Source organism: Podarcis vaucheri, assembly GCF_965113315.1.
Source record: "Podarcis vaucheri genome assembly, chromosome: 8".
NCBI lineage: Eukaryota > Metazoa > Chordata > Lepidosauria > Squamata > Lacertidae > Podarcis > Podarcis vaucheri.
The window spans coordinates 38,632,373-38,655,249 of record NC_138766.1 but is presented as its reverse complement, the minus strand read 5'-3'; the positions used below and the strand labels follow the sequence as shown (position 1 = coordinate 38,655,249).

Genomic DNA, 22,877 nt, shown 5'->3' with positions numbered 1-22,877 from the left:
TACACTGTTTCCTTGGGCTTATAGATGTCCCAGTGTTTCTGACATGTGAAACCTGTCAGTGAATTTCAGAAGTGAAAGGAGTTGCAATACCGACTTACTTGGGAGTAAGCTCCAGTAAATTCAGAGGGACTCACTTCTGAGGAGACATGCACAGAATTACATTCTTAGCATGCAATTCTAAGCTTCCTCATTAAGGAGGAGAAAGGCTAGCTTTGAATTTCTCAAGTTCGAAAGGTTTTGGTCAAAGCAAGAGCCTGTTGGATCGCCTCTGAAATTTTTATTCACATTTCTCTCTGAACTTTTTCTCCAGCATTAGGGCCTGTACACATTCAGTAGAATTCATTTGCCAGGTATTTTCTAACATCTCAGTAGTTTCAGATAAGCAAGTGGTTTCAAATAATAACTAGGGGAAAAGAGTACTTAGGCTGTTGGACAAATTATATATAGCAATTTATACTAATGTTTTAAAGAGCTAAGTTCCTAATTGGCACTATCTTCTATGGAATGAATATTTAAAAATTGGAAAACTTTGCTACCCAATCGCTAGCAGCCAACCACCAAACCTGTCAATGCCATATATTTTCTTAATGTTTAATTAATAGAATACTATAGCAACAGGTTTTTCCCCTCTCTCTTTCTCTCTCCTTTTTTAATTTGATCTCCATGGCATTATAGGAACCTAAAACTTCCAGTAGGAATATATTCTCCCCCTTTTCTCTTGTCAGAAGAAATGTATATTCATTTTACACTCATGGAGGCAATTATGGGAACCACCAGTTGCTTATAGGAGTTAATCAAAATGATAACCTACAAGTTCTCAACTCCCAATGAGAGAGATACCATTTGCCTCTAGCTGATGAATGCCACCTGAGCAGCAATGGCCTAACGGTTCTGACAATATGACGTTTTAACCAACCGCTAGCGTTAGAAAGCCTCTACTCATATCTCATACAGAAAAGACTCAACATTTCACAGTGCTAAGGACATGCCAAAGTGGGATTTCCCCAAACTGCTGGTTTTGGTGCAGTACCGTTAAATAGGGAGCTGTGGAAATAGGCACCAGAAAAAAATTAGCAAATACCAGTTTCTCTAAACTTGCTTCCATTTGAGCGCCATGACCCTTTTGTAACATATTTTTAAAGTATGAAGGAACTCTCCATCTTATTAGTCCTACCTGCATTTTAAAGCCTTCACAGGTTATCACCTCAATGAGAGCTAGGACTCTGTAGTCAACCGGCAAGACCTGGCACTCCCAAGATAGCAGTGCTAGCATATCTTGAAAATGTCCATCCTCAAGTCTGTTGGGGCAACTTTGGATGGTTGGTTGGATTTTTTGGTAATGAAAATAAAATTATAAGCATAGAGAATTCCTGGATGTCAAGATCCAGATTTGGGGCATGTACTCTTTGGTGAGAGAAGCCCAGCAGAGATTTAAAATCACAAAATATGCAGCAAAGTAAAGCATGAAAAAATAGGCTGTTGGACCTTTAAAATATCCCCTTCTAAGTTGCTTCCAAAGTTTTCCTCTTCCCTTAGCATAAAAAGAGACCACACGTTTGGTAAATTAAAATGGATTACTTTTAACTCTTCAGAGGCCAGTTTCATGTGCTTTTCCATGCAGCATTTAGAAAACACAGGCAGAAATATTTAGGTGAATGTTTCTAAATTATTTGTATAGATACACAAAGATGGCTTTGTAGAAAAGCCATGTGGTCTGAGCTTGGAGCGATCAGCCTAGACCTCTTTACATGGTAGACTGAGGGAAACTATACTTTACTTCCTCCTAAGGTAAGGAGGAGTGAAGTAGCTAAGCCTGGCAGGACAGTTTACTCTATAGGATTAACCCTTCAGTGCATTAAGTAGACTTAGAAATGTTGGTTATATGAGGCTGATTATCCCACAGCAGCTACAATCCACAGCCCAATCTTGACAAACCTCTACAGGTATGTCTCAGATTCTCACACCACACTTATACTTGATGTATAGACAAAAGAAATGGATAACCTAGGCTGGATCTGGACACATCAAAGAAGTGCTTCAGTTAAATGCATTGCAAATTTAAAAAGGGGAAACAGGTAGAGAAAAATGGAACTCCACAGCGACATTTGGTGACACAGTGTTATGTCGCATATATATCACATATACATTGCTTTTTCTTTACCAATCTAGCTGAGTCCATAGTACTGGGAGAAGAAACTGTCCCCTCTCACCTTACCTAATTTGATTTTATTGCTTGGGGTCATAAGACTATCCAATGAGTTTACATTTTCCACAATTTTCCACTGCATTAGTGAGAAAGGCAATATAAAAGATAAACCTAAAATTGTCATTTTATCACATCATTATTTTCTAAAAGTTTAAAAGCAAGTCATGTGGAGAAGAAGGAAAAAAACAAAACCTGAAGGCCGATTCTAAGGCCTGCATTTGATTCAGTGCCATAAACTTTGTAACTAGCAAGAACAGCACAGCTCTGAGACTTTATTAGATTCCTTATAAAGAAGCATAAAAGCCACCCACGCGAAGAAATTCTCAGTGGCTGTGCTATTATCCCAATTTCTTTATTAAATCCGAGGGCTCTCTATAAGGCTTCTGGCCAGGTTTTGACGTTGACATTCAGGATGTTTTAATTAAATGAGCATCCCAAAGGAGGGTTTTCATTGGGTGTGACATAAATCCAGGAGGATTTCACTGCTGCATTCTTCTAGCTGTGAGGAGAACGAGGTCAGTTAGCACAATTTCCTGTCCATGTTGAGTTTATCACACAGGGAATACATCTATGTTCTGCCATTGCTGTGGCCTACAAAGAAGTTGGCCACAGTTTCATTTAGGCCATCTTGGCATCTACAGATGGCTTTCTGCTCTCAAACAGATTTTACTAATTAGTTTCCAGTGATAAGTTTTCAATTACTCATTATTAATTGTTCCTCCAACACAGGCACAAAGTCATGTTGTCCTTTTTATGAGAAGAGTGATGTAATAGCACTCGAATCCCAGTCAGTAAATAGGTTATCTTCCACTGGGAACCAATGGAATTATATAAGGAAGGAGGTGCATGAATTGCCGAGGTGGTAGTTATGAAGTTCTCAGCTTATTGCCTTTTAAGGCCTGGCCTGCATTGGTGTTTGTTTTGTTTGTGTGTACAGAAGTGTTGCTCAAGCTAATATAATTGATCTAAGGATGAACTGTAAAATTCAATTCTCACAGCAACTCTACCTCTCACAGGCATTTGGGGTGAATGTGTGTAACTTTAAAGAGGGACACACGAAAGGGAGGTATGAATCTGCCAATCTTGGTTTCTCTCAGTTTCTTATTTTTAAATTAATGCTCCAGTTTCTCAGAAAGTTTCATTGGAGGAAAAAATTCCTCATGAAAATTTGTCAGCATTTGAGTCTGAATTTATCCGAATATGTGTACTGATATATGCAGTTTTGACAATATATGCATTTTGGCCAGCAATTTTCCTTCACATAATGCATTTTTGGTATGTTATTTTCACTAACATATGCATTTTATGCACATTTCCCCCTAATATATGCATCTTGTATGCCTTGTTTATTTGGATAATTGTGAATGTCAAAGGCTACATGGGTTTCAATTTTTGTATTGGCTCAATAAGTGTGATGGAAACAAAATTGAATGTCTTTTCTGTCATTACTCCCAATGCCCCCTTATGCACACCAGCTTCACTTCAAAGATACTTGCCTTGAGAGAGAATGTCTGAATCACAGAATTGTAGAGCTTGAAGGGACTCCGAGAGACATCTAATCCAACCCCCTCCAATGCAGGAATCCTTTCCCTGTGTGGGCTCGAACCACGAATCTTCTGGTTAACAGTCAGATGCGCTGACCTATTGCACCACCTGAGGGAAGGTGGATTCTAAAATGCCTCTAGTGGAATATGCCTAGTACATTTCCGAGCACAATTCAAAGTGTTGGTGCTGACCTTTAAAGCCCTAAAGGGCCTCGGTCCAGTATACCTGAAGGAGCGTCTCCACCCCCATCGTTCTGCCCGGACACTGACGTCCAGCACTGAGGGCCTTCTGGCGGTTCCCTCGCTGTGAGAAGCCAAGTTACAGGGAACCAAGCAGAGGGCCTTCTTGGTAGTGGCACCCGCCCTGTGGAACACCCTCCCACCAGATGTCAAAGAGAACAACAACTACTAGACTTTTAGAAGGCATCTAAAGGCAGCCCTGTTTAGAGAAGCTTTTAATGTTTAATAGACTATTGTATTTTACTATTCTGTTGGAAGCAGCCCAAAAAATAATAATATTTTTTTAAAAATTCTTTTTATTAAGTTCTTTTTTAAGACAAAAACATACAAAGTGAAGGAACAAAAACATACAAACGAACAACAACAACAAAAAGAAAAAAGACAAAGCAACACATAAAAAAAGAAAACAAATGGAAAACAAACCAACATCAATTCATAACGTAACATTGATCAGGGTATAAATAATAAATTATCATCATCATCCTCAATACCAGGAACCCCGATAAGGTAGGGTTCTCACTCAATGGGGAAGATTTAAATTGAGAATTCCTCTTCATTTCTTCAGAGTGAAGGATGATCTGGTGCTAGCACACATGCGGAGATGTTCAGGGCAGGGCTTGTGTGTTGGACTCTTCTCCATCCTAATTTTTTGTCCACATTTCTTCAGGCAAACATCTGAATTGGAGTTTTTCCTCACAATATATGCAGAAAAAGATTTTGGAGCCAGTCCAATTATACCTATGCCTAGGTATACCTAAATATATAATAGATATTTATCTATCTTTAAGATATCTGAGAGCCTTTGTGCAGCCCATGTCAAGCCAGAGATAGAAGTCATGCCCTTTAACTAGATGGCCCAAACCCTAAATAGAGGCTCCAGAAATTTACTTTGAATATGATTTGCCAGAATATTGTTTTTGAAATGTATTTCCTTTTCCTCACTGAAGATGAAGCCAGTTATAGCCCTTATGAAAATCATATCTCTAGACCTCAGATGATTATCTGTAATCAATAGCTATAGCATCATGGTAATAAAATTGCAGTACTGACATCATTGCACTGTTGCTTAAACAATCCAGCCTTATTCAGAGCTAGTTATATCCATGTCTAATGGGTATAAATATTGATATTTTAATAAAGGTGGTCAAACCTTTTCACATGTAAAAGATAATCATTCAATGATAGCATATTTAATAGAAAACTGAAGAAAGATTCCCAACCCATTTTTCTTCGCTCCTTTTTCATTTAAAATTGTTGACAAAATGAGATCCTGGTTTTTTTGTTTATTTGTTGTGATGCTAGATTTTTAAAAATAAACACCCTAAAATTTCTGATTGTTATTGTTAATCATTGTAACACTCAAAAAGCTTATTTCCATTAATAATTATCTTAGGCAACAAAATCTGGACTCTCTCAAGTCTTTGGTTTCCACTTCAAAGAAGGAAAGTAATAGAAGTTTAAGGAAGTAAGAAAAAAGTCAACAGCCACTAGTAAAATAAAAGTTCTTTATTACATATCAGAACATCTAGGTTATTTTTTTTATGAGCAGAACTCCACTTCCATTACTCTGGACAGCCAGTGAGTGAGTTTGAAAGAACCTGCAAAATCTATTTCATATAATAGGAATTGAGAACAGGCTTGAGTTGATTTTTAAGTCCCAGTATGGCTTATTACTGAGCAAACATGCTTAGGATTGGGTTGCCTGGCTACAATTATGAACACAGATCACTTACTTAGATCCCACTGAATTCCAGTGCCTAATTTTTCTAAGACTGGGGGCCAATCACTTCAACCCCAATAGTTTCCTCGAAATATTATCCTCCATCACAATTGATGCCCATTTTCTGCCACTTTTTGAAATGGAGATATCTCTATTTTTTAGAGGTTTATCTTACTTAAACTAACAAAGCGGCTGGGGGCTTTCCATCCTCCGCTTGGTGTTGTTTTTTTTTATTGAACAAAGTGGTGTCATAACTTTTCACCCGCCTCCAACGCGAAGCTGCAGTGATGGCATTGGCAGGGGCGGAGGAAGGGGGTGTGGTGGGGGCTGGTCGCCCTGGGTTTCACCACTGAGGAGGGTGACAAAATGCCAGGCGGCACTCACCGCGGGGTCTCCTGGGAGTGACGTGGTGGCTTGGGTGCCCGCAGGCTCCGTGCTGCCCCAAATGGTCTGCCCCCTCCCCCCTCCCCCAGCTGTAGGGCGGCTGAGTGGGAGGAGGCAGGCAGACTCTGGAGGCCCTGCAGAGCATTCTGCCCCAGCTGGCCCCGTCCCCGCAGGCGGCTGGCCCCGCTCCTGGGCACAGGGCGTGCGCACTGCCCCAGGTGCCTGATTGGCTTGCTCCATCGCTTGGCACTGGGCCACTTAGCACCAGCTACATGTCACTCCTGAGGCATTCCAGGAAGTGCAGCTTGTGGGAAGCTGCAGCAAGAGCTTTGCACTAGGGTGAGCTGCATGGGGCTCTTTTAAAAGCTGGTGTGAGGAAACTTTAGCTGTCCAGATGTTGCTGCCCCCCCCCGGTGGTGTTTGCTCAGGCTGATGGGAATTGTAGTTCAGCAAGATCTGGAGGGCCACAAGTTCCCCACATGTGGTAAAATATTAATATATGTTTATTACAGGTATTTATAATGTGTGTGTATTTAGGTATTTGGTGCAATGAATGTTTATGGGATTTAATAAAGTTACAACAATGATTAAATAAGAACAAGAAAAAAACAACCACGAAATGGGAAACCTTTAGCTCCCTCGTAAGGTTAGGTAAGGGAAGTGGTAACCCACACTTCCAAATGAAAATAATAATAATAATCCCCCAACACTTTATGGGGTGGGGGAAGTTTTCATTTCCCCTATGTCCACCAAGGGTCATTAAAAAAAATAAATTCAAATCTCCTCTAATGTTTTAACAATATACACAACTCCGAAGTTACATAGAGACCAAGCTGCTAAGGGCTTTGTAGGTTAAACTAACATTATGTTTTTGGATGTGTGGATGTATCCAAAGCAACCTATCTCTCTTTTTTTTATCAGATGAAGAAGCCGCATGCAGTCAGAGCAGCTGTCTTTCTTTGCAAATACCTTCTGTATGTGGGATTTTACTTTTTTTTCCTCTGCGATCTTCAGTTCAAAACAAGATAATCATACCCTAATTATAGCTTTGATCACTTCTCATTAAAGAAGACAAAAATGATTCTATGTAGGTCACTTGATGCATACGATGATCAAAACAGACACATATCATGATGATATCACTTTTAAAGGGACTGTGGTAGAAAATCTGCAGCTGCTTCAGGTATTGCCACTAATGGCTGATTATGTATATACTTGTAAATTATGTTTATTGCATTACAATTAGTCGGGCTAACAGTGCATAATAGCAATAAGGTCATTAAATATGTAAATAATAAATAATAGTAATATTACTGCCAACAAGTCAGGATGCTTGACAGCATCATGTACATTATTCAGTCAGCGACTATATTTCTTACAGTTTCAGTAGCTAGACATGGAACAGTGCCAGTCTGAAAAGGTAAATGTGTGTGTGTATGTGGGGGGGGGGGTCACTTGATTTCTAAAATGAGAAGCTTGGCGTGCTTGGGAGTTGTGCCTTTTGAGCTAAAAGTCCCTGGGCTGCCCAAACACATTTAGCTATCTGAGGCAAAGAACAAGATGGTGCCCCCACTCCCTGGTCTCCATACACAGACCAGACAGGCAACCGAGGCCTACTTAAACACTGGCAATGTTGTGGATTTTCAAGGGATAGTCCCGGTTTCTGATTTGATCCAAGAATATCCCACTTTCCCGTAAAGGTAAAGGTACTCCTGACCATTAGGTCCAGTCACGGACGACTCTGGGGTTGCGATGCTCATCTCACTTTACTGGCCAAGGGAGCCAGTGTTTGTCCGCAGACAGCTTCCGGGTCATGTGGCCAGCATGACTAAGCCACTTCTGGTGAAACCGAGGAGTGCACAAAAACGCTGTCCCACTGGAGCAGTACCTATTTATCTACTTGCACTTTTACGTTCTTTTGAATTGCTAGGAGGCAGGAGATGGGACCGAGCAACTGGAGTTCACCCTGTTGCGGGGATTCGAACCACCGACCTTCCAATTGGCAAGCCCTAGGCTCTGTGGTTTAGACCACAGCGCCACCAGCATCCCTCCATTTTTCCTTAGGTCATCCCTATTTTCATTGGAGAAATGATGGAGGATATGGAGTTATGTGACTCCTGAACCAAGGAAGTAACTATACAACCTTTAGAAGATATCTGGTGGCAGTTCTGTATAGGGAAGGTTTGTTTAACATTTAATGTTTTATTATGTTTTATATATGTTGGAAGCTACACAATACTGAGGAAATGAACCAATGGTTTCAGCATAAGGCAGCTTCCAAAGTTTCTATGAAGATCTCATGGATGAATTCTGGACATTACAGAAGAAATGGGAAAAGAAACCTCCCTCCCCCAGCATTCCTGGAGGTTCTTTACCTGCTTCTTTATGATGATGTGACTTGGCTTACAGATCACAGGGACAGTCCCACTATTGGAAAAAATGGGGCAACAACTGTAGGAAGTCACATCCGTATGGCCAACAGCAGTGGTGATGTGTTGGAGATGGGGAGCATCACCTCAGTTAAGATTTAAAGGTGAGACTTCCTCATTTGCACTTTTTGAAACAATACGTACATGAACTGAAACACATCCATCTTTTGAATTTCATACTTCTGTGAATTTTTTCAAAGCATATACTAGGGTAAAGTGTGCATAAAAACGCATACATTCATGAAAATAATATACAACCATTACAATATATTGAGGAACATTGCTTGCAAAAATGTGCATATTTGGCAAAGTTGCATGTAAAGATGTGGTACATTAAAAGAAACTCACACTTAATGCTGCTTAAAAAAAGGGATGTGGAAATGTGGAGAACTCAGTTGGAAAAATGAGAAACCGAGGAAAACCAAAAATAACAAATCCACCCAACCATACATACTAGTCCAGTTGGTTTTAGTATATCAAACAGTTGGTGGTGGTGGAGAGAGGAGCTTTTCTGTTACCTCAGATAACAAAATTTCTTGGTCTGACCCTGCTTTGTTCCTTCTTAAGGTTTGGCCTATGGTGCTGTAAACGATCTGTGAAAGTTTCCAGAATGACTGAGATTTGTGCATTTATACCAGGCCAAAACAGCAAAATTCTCTGACCCTGTTCCTTCGCTCCTGTGTGTCCTGAATGAATGATCTTTGTCATTTCAGACCTCAGTGATTGTGGTGCTACAAGTCTTTCACCTTTAAAGATCAGATCATCAATAATTGTTAGTTCCTCATGGAATGGCTAGAGCTCTATCACTGTGGCAGACACAAACATTTTTCTTTTGGCCAACCAGCAATTATAGTTTCCAGCCATGTGACCAATAGGGAGGCACTGTTTTAGCAGTGAGAAGAACTATCTGGAAAATGCCTTTAAGAAACTTTTAGAAGAACATGAAGCCCTCTAACTTTTGCTGCTTGTGATTATTTCCCCCAGTACACTCTTGCTCTAATCCTCATTTATGCCATCGCACCTGGCATAGCAACCTAGGTTTGAATAAATTACCTGTAGTTTAATGATTACCTACACTTTCTAACTATGCCAGGCTTATTATTTCCTGGCCTATCATATTAGCTACAAATATTGTGACCACATGTCAGATTAGCAGAGCGGTAGCCAATGTGGTGCCCCCTCAAATGTTTGGGACAACAACTACCACCATCCTTGACCTTGGCTGTGCTACCTTGTTGGGTACCACAGGACTACCATGTTTATTGTGTCATGTACTCTCATAAAGAACAAAGAGATGAGAAATATGAAATGGAGATGGCGAACCCACACAAACATTTGTCTCAGGCACACTGAAGGATATTGTGGTCAGGGAGCTGAAGGCAAAGTAAGGAGGCATAAAGGTACAGAGTGCCCGAGAGTGGCTTGGTCTTCATTAAAGCAACATACTCAGACTGAAGCCCAGAGCTAAGATTCAAGAAACTATTGGCCACCGTTAGATACCCTGCAAGTGTCCCGGAAAAGCCAGGACACCCTGTTTTTCCCTGCGAGAGCACAGTGGCCATTTGGGACGTTGTGATGTCATGTGATATTGCAACAAGATCTTTCCCCCCAAAAGCACTTTTTGGGGGCTGTAATCTTGCCCCAAAACATGTATTTTTCAGCACCTTGAGAGCACAGCCCCCCCAAGCACATCTTTCAGGCTCCATGATCTTGCACAGGTTGCTTGGGAGCATGGATGGGAAGGCATGCATCCCAGTTTTGGGGCTCAACATTTTGGAGGGTTTGCTGTTATCATTCGGCAAGTTCTGAACTAGAAGCTGTAGCACAATCTGCTGGACATCTGCAGAAACTCAGCACACGGCAAACAAATGACACTGTTATTTTGTTCATTTGTTATGACATTCATACAGCACCTTTCCTACATGCTTCACCTCCTCTCCATTTTATCCTCACAACAGCCCTGTGAGGTATGTTAGGCTGACAGATGGTGACTGGCCCAAAGTCACCCAGTGGGCTTCAAGAGACTGAATGGGAATTTGAGCCGTGGCCTCCCAGGTCTACTCTCTAACTACTATACTACCCTGGCTCTCTGTAACTGGACTGAATAGCAATTTTCAGGTCATGGGCTACATTCCCTTCTGGAGGCCTTTTCTGCTCCCCAAGCCACTACTGATTAATATGGCACCAGTTCCTACCAAAACTCTTAAATCGCTAAACTTAACAAATCCCATGCAAAGGAATGATCAGCTGCAAACTGGACATTAAGGTTGCAGTCTTATACACACTTACAATTAAGTCCCATTGAAATCAGTGGAGCTTTCTTCTTGGTGGACATGGATATGAATACACTGTAAGGCTACAGTGCCAAACCTACTTGCATTGTTAAGACTTTATCCTATGTACTCGGGACTAACCCCCATTGAACCCAGTGGTGCTGTATAATTATGGTTCATTAATATAGGTTTGATTTTAAGTTGTCCATTCTCTGTGGTGAACAGAAAAGGCCTCCCATGCACTATTTGCAATCCGTATTTTTTCCTGAAATTCCAGTTTTTGACCCTATAGTGGACCTTAGTCTATGTGCTTCTGCACTGTCACCTTCTCCCCCTAAAAAAACCTAGTGAAAAATGAAGGTGTTACAGAATGCTTCTTTTTCTGCCCTCTATGGACTAACGTGGCTACTCTTCTGGAAATATTTTTAGCTACAGTACAGTATTTCATGGGAAGAAATCACTTCTTGTCTATTGAGATTGCAAAATGTACATGATTGCTTTCAAAGGTTTATGGTCACACTGCATAAACTTTAGTGGTTGGTTCAGTGTGACAGAAGGGATCACAGAGCCTTCTAACTGCAAATGAATCTTTCCATAAGAAGGATGCAGTGATGATGCATGGTTTCTGAAGAGGATGATGATCTTGGGTATATGCATATATAGGGATCTATCTTTTTCTGCCCCGGGATATAAAGTTTATAGGAGGTTGCAGGCTGGATTAGAAGAATCAAAAATCTGTTGCTCTAAGAGCATTCAGAGGGTTAGAAAAAGGACCTGTTATGCTGTAACAACTTGCAGTTGTTTGACTGTTGTGCCTATGATCCACTATATTTGCATACAAATGTCTTACGCAATCAGCTAGCTAGCCACATGGTTTCTATAAGCTTAAGTTCTGTGCTGTACATTTTGAGAAAGGTTTTGCTGTTGGTATCCAAACTAACAGCAGGTCCACCTTTGTCTGCAGAAACAGATTGTTGGGGATTGGTACAAAGCAGACCATCATGTCAGCTTCCTTTTTCCATTTTCTCTTGCATTTCCTTGTGCGTAATAGTCATGAACACACACAGAGAGACACAGACACAGACATACACCAAGCTGCGTCCATAGTAGGCTGTTTTTAAATCTCCAAGCTCTGCAAATAAAATATCTATTGAAACTGAAGCTTATGATGCAGACCAGCTGCAATTCTGGTCCTGTGTGTGATCAGGATATTAATAATACACTGTAGTTTGACGTGCTTGGAGTGAGGGGCAGCCTGGACTATTGGAAGCTTGGAGACAACTTTCCAGGCAGCACCACTGTCAGGGCAAGCGTTTGGTTAGTACAGCTTTGGCAGCTAGTGTCTTTTTACCTAACCTTGGGCTGTCCTTACATCCTTGAATGAAGACTTGAAGTACTGGTGCTAGTGTGGAAAAGGTTTGTGGCTTGTTCTTCTTCTCTGAACAGCATACTCCCATGACACAGCAGAACAGGGGTTGGGAGTCTTGGACCTGTATGTGGCCCTGTAGGATTCTCTCTCTCTCTCTCTCTCTCTCTCTCTCTCTCTCTCTCTGGCCCTCACAACTCTCCTCAGGCCATAAACCTTGCTTGCCCTGCTTTGCCTCCCAAATGACTGGAACGTGTTTGGCCTGACTGGAAGGTGTCCTTGATTTCTGATAATGCCTCTTGCTAGCTTCTGTGGAGAGGTGGTGTGCAGAAACAAACCTACTTTACAAAGTTAAACATGTGCATCTGTTGCTCGGCTCACATTTGCCTCTGGCCTTGCCCACCAGCAGCACAAGGTCTTCAGAAGTTTGCCCACAAAAGAACATGGCCCTCAGACTGACAAGGGATCCCTGCCTGTTTAGTAAAAAAATGTTTGAAAAAAACTCCTGTGTTCCAAAAGTCTTAATGCCATGCAGTATGGGCAGCTGCTGTTCAAGAGACATCTGCACACAAAGGCCCTGTGGGTGCATGGAGCATTTTTCCCCCAGTTCCTGATTGGAGAAATTAAGCAAATGCAAATGTTGGTTCCTCTTCTATATAGTTCATATGTGACTATTTGCAGAATGCAGTTTATGAGGACCACATTTTTCCTGTTACCACATTCCAAAGGGAAACTCATTTCTGAGCAGGGCTGTTTGATCCTCAAAGTGCGAAGAGGTTCAGATAATTACAGGTATTTGACCAATGTTGCTCAGATGCCTCTGTTCCTGGATGAATCTGTAACTAATGCTATGCGATAGAAATATTTCACATTATTCTTCTGTTTGCCAGCTTGCAATGTCATTCCAGATGGCAAATACAAAAATAGCATGGGGGAGGGGGGAAGTCTCTCAAAATGCAGACTCTAAATGGATTCTGTAGACTTTCCAAAAGTTCCAACAGACTTTCTAAAATGTTTCCAACTACAACATAATTGTAGTCATGTAAGTGCTGTTGCAAAACAAAACAAAAAACAAAAGAGACCATTGACCATTACTAAGTTCAGACATAACTTGATCACAGTAAAGCACTTTTTAGTCCTGTTGTTTTCATTAGCAGAGGTAAACATGTACCTCCAATTTCTCCCATTGAAATATAAAGCACTTAAAAGCGCTTTGCCTTGCCTGCATCATGCCATTTATTACGATGTCCTCACTAATGGCCCAACACAGAAATTGGCTGTCCCAGAAAGAAAAGTTAGAATAGATAATACCTACTTCCTCCACTGTGCAGTGTAACAAACAATGATATTGCAGTGGTTGGGCCAGGAACATTGTTCTGGCATCACAGTTACGCCAGTGCTAGGCATCCAGCTGCCAGTAAATTTATTTTCTTCACCAACTATTAGAGATCTACAACTGTTCCATAATTCCCCCTCCCAACTCATTACAGAAGCAGCATCTCCGGAGCCATGGAATTGTTAAGGTCTCCATCGTTAACATGAAAGTGGGACTGTTTAAATTTGATTACCGTGTTTAATGAAGTGTTGCATATACTTACAAGATGACATGATGAATCACATTACGTTTATTATAAGTCAACATATAAGAATGGACAAATGGTTCAATAAAACAATGCATTTATAAATATAAGATTAATGCATTTGGGCTCGTTGTCATATTTCCCCCTTTAAAAAATGCCAATGTCCTGTTTACTTTAGCCCAGGAGCTAAATTGACAATTTGCTTTCTAAAAAATGGCCTATATTTTCCATCACCCAGCACTATACATTTTGTCGCAGTAGCCAAAAGCATTAGATCATTCGGATGAGTAAATCCAGTTCACCTAAACCTGTATGTACAGCCTTGTATATGCATGATTTCATACTCAAATACTTACACAAACATGCACATTCAAATCCTTCACCCCATACAATGTCATCTTTCTTGCCCGTACCCTCTTGTGGGCTTTATCTGTTTAATGGTATACAGAGCTTTAAAGCATTAAGGCTATTAGGACAGAAGAATCAGAAGAATCATCCGACATGTAATATATCTACTTGATGTTGTCAATCATCCTGTATCGACTGTACCTCAATCTACTCTTTATTTGACAATGGCACCTGATATCCTTTCTGTCTTATGCAATCCATGAGCCAAACTGAAGATCCCCCTCCCTTCTCTCCCTGCAGCCTTCATTAAAAAGGTCTTAGTTCACTTCCCAATAAAGGGAATTGAATCAGTTCTGTGTTCTGCACTCCCTTTCACTGTCTGTTGGACTTGCAAAAGAGTGTGTGTTTTTTGCTTGAAAAAGGATCTAGCTTTGTTTGTCTGTCCCTATGCATTTCTATTTATTTGTGTTTGCTGTGCAGAAATGCTAATGCATGCAGGTTCATTGTGTTAAATAGGCCAGATAGCATTTTGAGTACACTCACAAATGTGCAGCATGGAAAGCATTCACATCCCCTCTCTCTCTCTCTCTCTCTCTCTCTCTCTCTCTCTCTCTCTCTCTCTCTCTGTGTTAGGAGTGGGAGAAGGCCTGCCAAGTGTCTGAACTTAAGCTTCCCTCCCACATCTGCATTTAGCTCTGCTTGAGTGACAGGTGTACATGGATGCCACATCAGCTGCCAATATGTTATGAGACCATGGTAACAATCGCTCATCTCCAGGGAGCTGTGCAGCCTCATTCTTCACTATCAGACATGAAAGAAATAATTTCAGGTGCCAGTAAGGGAACTCTGATAAAAAGAAAACATTTCGGTTTTCATGGCACTGGAGTTTGCCCCGAGGCAACAGCTTTGATAAAGAAAACGTGTCTCTCTCTTTACATTCACAATTAATCCATGATTATCTACAAGCAATACTTTGCCCTATAGGATACTGACAGGAAAATGGGGGAAAGGAGTAGGGGAAAATCTTTGTACATTTCATATGCCTTCCCCCCTCCACCCCACCCTCAATGATACATGCACCTACTGTATATCAAAGTAATCTTATAAACTCCTCTGAAGCTAAAGATAGCTCTCTTATTCCACTTCGATGATGTTTCATAGCTATCGAAGGTACTGGCCTAGAACAACTGTTGCAAACAGAAATAGTATTTAATGTATAATGTTGTTTCGCTGGTTCCAGTTAAGAAAGATGATATGAGAGAGCCAGGACAGGAAAAACCAAACTCTTCTCCCTGTTCTGATTTGACATGTCAAAAAGAAAAACATCAGAAACACTTTAGCAAGGCAAAACAAAGAGCTTCTTTCAAAGAGGAGCTGCTGTTCTGCTCTGGCTTAATCCTCTTTCATGTGATATTTGCTGGTTTGATGTTTCTGGTGTTGACAGGATGTTGGGATGCCTCCATTTCATTCATGGGTTTTGGTGTGGACTTAAACTGCCCCCCACCGCAAAAAAATAGCACCCAGAAGATGAGAGTTTGGGCTGACACAATCTCTCTTGGGGTTACACAATCTGGCATAAGGCAATGACTTTTACTAGTGTGTATTTTGCTAGCTGGCAAAGAAGAGGAATCATTTAAGGATTTCATATCTTTTATGTGCTTTTTGGGAGAGGCTTCCCAAGGGGAAGCATATTCCTGGGGGTTGTGTTCAGGCAGCATTTTTCTCCTTGATAATCCCTATAATCATTACACAATGATTGCAATGGCCTAGGGTGCTCTGAGAACACCATAGTCTTCCTGCTTTTTGCCTTCACAGTGATTTTCCGGGATTTTCTAGCCACTTGGAAATGGAACCAAGAGTTCACAAGATTAACCACGGAAACTTCGGGGCTATTTTTGAGTGGGATTAAATCACATGCCAGCAAATTCAAGTTCTACCATTACAGTTGCTGTTGCACATCAAACCCGAGTCCCTTGTACATCACACTTTAGTGATAAGGAAAGTGACAGGAAAATGTGCTGAAGTGTGTGGGATGGTGCTTGACCCAATGTCATCTAACCTACCCCCCCCCAAAAAAAAAATTAAGAATGAGTGCTTACTGAATAGCCAATGCCATGAAACCTCCCTGGAAAATAATGCTCAATAAAGAGTTCATCTGGAAGCACCCAAAGAGGAGGTAGAATGCTTTATTTAGAGAGTTGTATAGAGGATCATTACTGAGAAGAGTGTTTGGCTTTGGCCATTGAAACTCTTCAGGCAAAACTAATATATTTGTCTTTCTAATTGTTTCCCATTCTGAGCCTTCAGTCACTGGATGGGAAACAACCCAAATTAAATGGGATGTGTGTGTATGTGTGTCAGACTCACCCCAACCATTAGGGAGGGTGAGGCCACTGCTTCAGGTGATAGAAGCCCACAAGGTGGTACCCCACTCCCTCTGTCAGTGGCGGAGAAGTGCCACCATGATCAGCACTGATTTCAGGTGACATTTTGGGTGAGATGTTGCCCCAAATCATGTGGGAACTTGCAGAGTGCAAGTCAAATATCCAAGTCAACTTGTGAACATAAGCTGCCCTAATTTGGGTTGCTATGACAGAAACCTGCATGAAGAAAAGCTTCATCAGTTTTAAAAAGTATTATTTTCTGCTTGTGAACACATAGATGATTTTATTTATTCATTTTATTACAATCCATGGTCTGATTGATCTTTCGTAGGTAACAACAACAACTGCAACAGCAGCAGCAGCAATTTATTACTTGTACAGTTCCCATCTGACTGAGTTGCTTCCAACAAAGTATAAAAGAACACACAATATGTAAGACATTAAAAGCTTCCCAATACAGTGCTGCCTTCAGATGTTTACGGAAGGTTGTATAATTGTTTATCTATTCCACAGGGCAGGAGCCACTACCGAGAATGCCCTCTGCCTGTAACTTCACTTCTTGCAATGAGGGAATTGCCAGAAGGCCCTTGGAACTTCATCTCAGTGTCCAGGCTGAATGATGAGAGTGGAGATGCTCCTTCAGGTATACAGGGCCAAAGCCATTTAGGGCTTTAAAGATCAACACCAACACTTTGAATTGTGCTCCGAAACGTACTGGGAGCCAATGTACATTTTTTTAGGATTGGTGTTATATGGTCCCATTGGCCACTCCCAGTCACCTATCTGGCAGCTGCATTCTGGATTCATTGTAGGTACAAAAAAAAAAAAAAAAAAAGGAGAAACCTCTCCTTGCCCACAAAATAGCCCAATGAGGACTGAATGTTGTTTGGGAAAGAAGAATGGAAGGGGAACAGGAGGGGAAAATGTCTAAATGGAACCCTGAAAGCAAGGATTCATTTTAGGCAGAACATTTTGTTTCTGTTCCCACTTTTACATTGTTGGAAGTTGTGTATAATTTACAGCTGCTTCTAACATTAATTTAATATACCTCTTAATTGCACGTATGGAAGTGGCCAGGAGAAGATCATCATTTGACTTGGAAAGCTAAGGAGGCATCTCAGACCTATATTTTACAAAAGCCAGTCTACCAAACATGCAATTTTTAGCCAGCTCCAAATTGATGACTATCTCTCTTCCAACCAGTTGTGACTAGGGATCCTGCCCATTTAGTTTGGTAATTGGGTGTGCTTTTCAGGACAAATGCTGCTTGAAACCGCCCAGTCAATGGACAAAGCGACTTCTGAGAGTTGGTGGCACTTGTAAACATCCCCTGCCCTGGTTAAAAAAACCCAAATTACTAGTTTGCAGAAATGAAGACCCTAAAGTCTGTAAAAATAATAATAATAATAATAATTTATTATTTATACCCCGCCCATCTGGCTGGGCCTCCCCAGCCACTCTGGGCGGCTTCCATAAAAACCAAAAATACAATAAAATATCACACGTTAAAAACTTCCCTGAACAGGGCTGCCTTAAGATGTCTCCTGAATGTCAGGTAGTTGTTTATCGCCTTGACATCTGCTGGAAGGGTGTTCCACAGGGCGGGCGCCACTACCGAGAAGGCCCTCTGCCTGGTTCCCTGTAGCTTTGCTTCTCGCAATGAGGGAACCGCCAGAAGGCCCTCGGCGCTGGACCTCAGCGTCCGGGCAGAATGATGGGGGTGGAGACGCTCAGGTTCAGCACTGGCAACAAGAACAACAGAAATTTTGTCACCTTTATAACTGAAATGAGCTACGTTCAAGTGATATATTTGACATTATCACCTTTCTATGCTTATGTTGTTCCTTAAAAGGGGGGGTGTGTGTGTTGGTTGCATTCTCTTTTGTTACAGTCGCTCTTCCAACCATAAGAATGTGCCTTCTATCTGAGCTATATCCTTGCAATTTCAGAGGGGAGGGGAGGCAATAGCAAAACATGCTTTCTCCCAATTGAAAATGACTTTTGGCAGTGCTACCTACCTCCTGGGGTACAAATAATGGAGCAGTTTGTGGAAAGAGAGGAAAGGCTGCCAAAAAAAAAAAAAAAAGGAGGGGGGAATCCAGAGACAACATCACGTTCAGACCTTTTAAGAGAAACATGTTGGGGAGATTTCAGCTCCTCTAATTGTGGAAACATGGGTCTATTTTTCTGCTTTCTTTTACTCCCCGTTCTTTGTCTATATACATCTCTCCATGTGAATGGATGTCTCTTTTGGTTTATGACTCTCCTTCTCTTCAGCGGCCCCCCTTTTCTACATCCTCTTCTGCATCAACATGCATTCCTGTCCGTTTTTATGCTCCTGCCTTCTGAGTAACCAACCAGCAATGCTTTTAAAAGATGGGTTGATTGATAGAGGAGAATAATAAAATAAAATGAGGAGGGGGTGGGGTGGGGTAGCGGAATCCAGAGGATTATAACCAACCAATTGAAGGTAGGGGGATGAAGGAATTCTAAAGGAACAGCCCCATTTAACATGGCTATTGCTAAGTTACATACTGATAGCTCCCTTTCCTCTAATAAGCAGCTGCACAGACCTAGTAGGGAGATAGTTTCCTCCTCCTGCAACTCCCCCCCCAACTCGCTGCTTTTCCCTAAGACAAAGCAAGGCAAAACAACAAAGCAAAGCTCGAGTCGACATTGGTACGTGTTTCGAGGGGTGGGGGGAACCAGGACATTGTGAGCAAACTGGCTCTGGAATGGATCGGCAAGGGTTTATTATTCTGAGCAGCACTCAATCAAGTGTGGCCCCCGTGAACAGAGAGTAATGTTGGCGAATCATCCTGGGGGCTTTTTTTTCTGTGTGTGAGTGGTATCCATCTGTCAGCTGTCAGTGCCAGTGAGAGATATACAGAGCTGTCACTTCTCGTCAGCCAGCATTTGTGAGGCCTTGTTGCAGCTGCTACACAAACGCAATACTGTCCTTATTGAAGGCCGGCACAGAGTCTGGGAGCGGGATTATTCTGGGAAAAGAAGAGGGGGTGGGGAAAGGAAGGGAAGGGAGAGAAGAGAGATGTCAGGACCACTCTAGGAGAATAGTTTTGACCCACACAAAGACTTTTTTTTTAAGCAAATGCTCTCGGGTTGCTGTCCTTTTCTGATTATGACTGACACTAAAAGGAAGACTGGGAACCGGAGGTGGGGGGGGAATCTTGGTGTGTTTTGGGGGGTGTGAGGTGGGGCTCCCTGATGGGGGCTGTTACAGTAAAATGTATTTGTAAAATCATTTTTAAAAATCAGGAACCAAGGAAAAGGGATTTTTGTGCTTGTTGTGGAATGAAATGCTTTGAAATGAGATGAGATATAATAATTTTGAAGGGGCTGAACCACACTCTTAATCTGTGATTTAATTCATCTTCATACAACCAGCCCAACCTATGTTTCATCTGAATACCTTGAGAATTATATAAGGTGCACACTATTCAGATAACTGCATTCTTTTCATGACAGTAGTATGTTGCTCCTTTATGTGAAGCCACTTAACCTCCATATTCCTGCTTAGGGGTAGGGAAGAAATTTGATTCGTTCTCATTTAAAGCCAAATTGATTAAATTTGCACTTTCCATAACAACAAGAGAACTGAAACGTAGCCATCCTTTCAGATTTGCACTTATCCAAAATTTGCTGTAACCAGACAATGGTTACAAAAATGCATGTGTTATGAGAGAATATGCATAAAAACGAATGTATAAATGAAAAATAACACAAAACATGCATTATATTGGAATAAACTACTTGCAGAAAGGTGTATATGAAGTCAAAACTGTATACCGAATCCTGGTGGTTAGGAGAAATTTGCACTCAGTAGCGGGATAATTTGATGAGGGTTTTTAAAAAGAAAATTCACAAATTGCTGCAGATATATGGAAAACTGAGTATAAGTGTTATGAGTTTGGGGGGCAGGGAGCGTAGGTTGTAAGCCGAGATTCTTCTAATGGCTGAGCCCTGCTTTGAATTCCTGGATCCAACACAGATTCAATTGCTGGAATAGCCGGGCCAGCTTGGTAATGGCCCACTAAGTATGAGTTGATAAGGGAACAAAGGGAAAATGGGTGGGCCTCCCTCCCTCAGTACCTGTTACTTAGAAATACAAAAGGCCAGACGTGTGTGTGTGTGTGTGTTGATGTTTGATTTCTGTTTCAATCCAAGGCTGCAGCTATGGGGGGGAAACAAGACCCTTTGGGGTGTTAATGTGAGCCCCTTCATTGCAGGCTCAGGTTGTATACATGTAAATAAACCATATATTCTGAAGACACCACAGTCTCCACTGTGTCTCATTTCCAAAGGAAGCACAAACCCTGGGTAAGTGCTTGGAACCCCTGGGATCTTGCGCTGCTCGTAGATGGTGTGCAACAATAGGAAAAATGAGAAATTGAGAGAAGTGAAATGGACAGATCCTTCCATCCCTGTTCCTGAGAGAGCCAGATGTGGAAGGAGGGAAGGAGACAGATGCAGAGAGTATGCAGACATTCATTAGCTGTGCTTCCTGCATTGAAAGGAAGTTGGACTCGATGACCCTTCTAACCATACAATTCTGTGATTCTGTCACATAGCGAGGAGGATCACAAAATGGAAAAATATCCTCTTTTGCAGAGAGTTCAAGGAAAAAGTGGGAATCACACCAGGGCTCTATGTATCTGCATTCGCAAATGCACTATTTTCTTGTGAACAATACATAAGTGAAGGAGTTGTAAATAAATACTCACCCAAAGAGGGTTTAACACTGTTTGCTATTCTCCCAGGGTGCTTCCAGACAAGGGGCTGATGTCAATGACATTGAGTAGACGCTGGAGAACATTTGCATGCATCCCATAATAAATTCACTGACTGCAAGCATCCACTGTAAGTGTACATGATTGGAAATCACATGCTCAATTTCATGTGTATGTATGTATGTATGTATGTATGTATGCATGCATGCATTTCTGATATATTTAACCTGCTGCTGGGTACTGGCTGGCTGGCACTGAACTGTGACAGGGCCTTCTCAGTGGTGGTTCCCTTTTTGTCTCCCTCATTAGTAACATTCAGGAGGAATTTAAGAACTTTCTTGTACACCCAAGCATTTGATGGCTGAGAAATACTGTTCCTGGAAACCTTGAAATTATTACCTGTGAGAGTATGTAATTGTTTTACATGCTTCCAAATGTTTTAATTTTATTTATTTATTTTGAATGGTATTGTTTAATCTCTGAAGCGTTTGCTTCCCAGGGCTGCTTTTGGAGGAAGGATCAGATATAAACACACTTAATAATAACAGTATCTTATCGTATTTGTGGGGCACTTAAATTCACCTCTTTTCCATTTCTCAGTGTGACAGCTGAATAAGAAAGGATTGGTAGGAAACCCAGCAATGCACAAGCAGTTAAGACGCAAATGGTGTCTGATGCGAGAGGTGTTATCTTTTGATACAAGAACCACCAAGTTCTATTCAAAATGGATGCACCTCCAACCCTAGTCTTCAGTGTGAGAAGACTGCATCAAACATGAAGAGAGAAGTGGCAAATTATAGGCGTACATTATGTATACCACTTGACTGGTGGAGTAGAACCATAGCAAATGGCACCAGCATCCCTGCCACTTACTGGGAGAGGCGACAGTGAGGTTGGGGCCATGCTGGCACATCAGTGAGAGTGCCCAATTTGCTCTCCAACTTCTTCACCTCCTCTCCTCTCTTCCCAAAACACAAGTGGCAACAGTGGTGGGAGGCTTTGCCCCACTGGACAAGCTGTTACTGCACAATGTGTGGTTTTTGTGAAGACATGTTTTTGTGAAGCCAGGGCAATCACAGGTCTTGTGGAAGCAGTACAGAGGTACCTCAGGTTAAGAACTTAATTCGTTCTGGAGGTCCATTCTTAACCTGAAACTGTTCTTAACCTGAGGTACCACTTTAGCTAATGGGGTCTCCCGCTGCCGCCGTGCAATTTCTGTTCTCATCCTGAAGAAAAGTTCTTAACCCGAGGTACTATTTCTGGGTTAGCGGAGTCTGTAACCTGAAGCGTCTGTAACCCGAGGTACCACTGTATAAAGAAGAGAGATTTGTCTCTGGAATTGTATATGTATCATGTTCTTTGCATGTATGCCCTCATGGAAATGAATCCAAAAGCATTTCTTAGGGAGAAAAAGTTGATGCTAGAAAAGAATTTCAGACACTTTGGCTCCCTTTTCAGTGAAGCTGTGGGCTAGGAGATTAGGTTCTGAGTGATACTGGGCAAATTGACTCTTCTTTAAACTATGGTCCATAACACAGGTTCTACTATGGTGATGCAGGTAATTTTAAAGCCTGGACTTAACGGCCTGGGGAGGTCTTTAGTGGATGTCTTTAGATGGTAATGAATATTAAGTCATTTACTTAATATATTAATAT

General features: G+C 41.5%; 1 long non-coding RNA gene across 1 annotated transcript; it reads left to right on the top strand.

Moving 5' to 3' along the window:
* The first annotated feature begins 8,389 nt into the window (after positions 1-8,389).
* LOC309539119 lies at positions 8,390-21,363 on the top strand. The gene is made up of 3 exons (XR_014222703.1): positions 8,390-8,627; positions 16,988-17,117; positions 21,253-21,363. It is a non-coding gene; the product is annotated as an uncharacterized lncRNA (long non-coding RNA).
* Positions 21,364-22,877: the final 1,514 nt, after the last annotated feature.